Source organism: Gossypium hirsutum, chromosome D01 (assembly GCF_007990345.1).
Source record: "Gossypium hirsutum isolate 1008001.06 chromosome D01, Gossypium_hirsutum_v2.1, whole genome shotgun sequence".
Taxonomy (NCBI): domain Eukaryota; kingdom Viridiplantae; phylum Streptophyta; class Magnoliopsida; order Malvales; family Malvaceae; genus Gossypium; species Gossypium hirsutum.
The window spans coordinates 13,528,541-13,529,067 of NC_053437.1; the positions used below are offsets into that span (position 1 = coordinate 13,528,541).

General features: G+C 40.0%; 1 non-coding gene across 1 annotated transcript; it reads right to left on the minus strand.

Annotated features, from left to right (window-relative positions):
- Nucleotides 1-220: 220 nt before the first annotated feature.
- On the minus strand, nt 221-327 carry LOC121214171 (small nucleolar RNA R71). The gene has a single exon (XR_005909757.1). It is a non-coding gene; the product is annotated as a small nucleolar RNA R71 (small nucleolar RNA).
- Nucleotides 328-527: the final 200 nt, after the last annotated feature.

The window sequence follows — 527 nt, forward strand, 5'->3', positions numbered from 1 at the left end:
TGAAGATCTATATCTTCATCTTCAGCTATTCATGGAAGTGAGTGACTCATTTAAACTAGTCGGGGTGACTGAGGACGCCTTGAGGTTGAGATTATTTCCATACTCGTTAAGAGATAGAGCACGAGCGTGGTTGAACTTCCTACCGTCTGGTTCCATAACTACATGGCAAGAGTTGGTTGAACGTTTCTTAATGAAATATGTCTCTCCATCTTTAACCGCCAAGGTCCAAAATAAAATCACTTCATTTCAACAACTTGATGAAGAATCTTTATATGAGGCATAGGAGAGGTTCAAGGAGTTATTACGAAAGTGCCCTTATCACGGCATTCCTTGCTGCGTTCAAATGGAGACTTTCTATATTGGTCTCAATATTCATACTAGAATGATGCCGGATGCTTTGGCAAATGGAGCCCTTCTTTTTAATTCTTATAATGATGCTTACGAGATTATTGAAAGAATTGCCAGCAATAACTATTAATGGCCAACCAACGGAGTAGCCTCAGAAAGACGAGCAGCTAGAGTACATG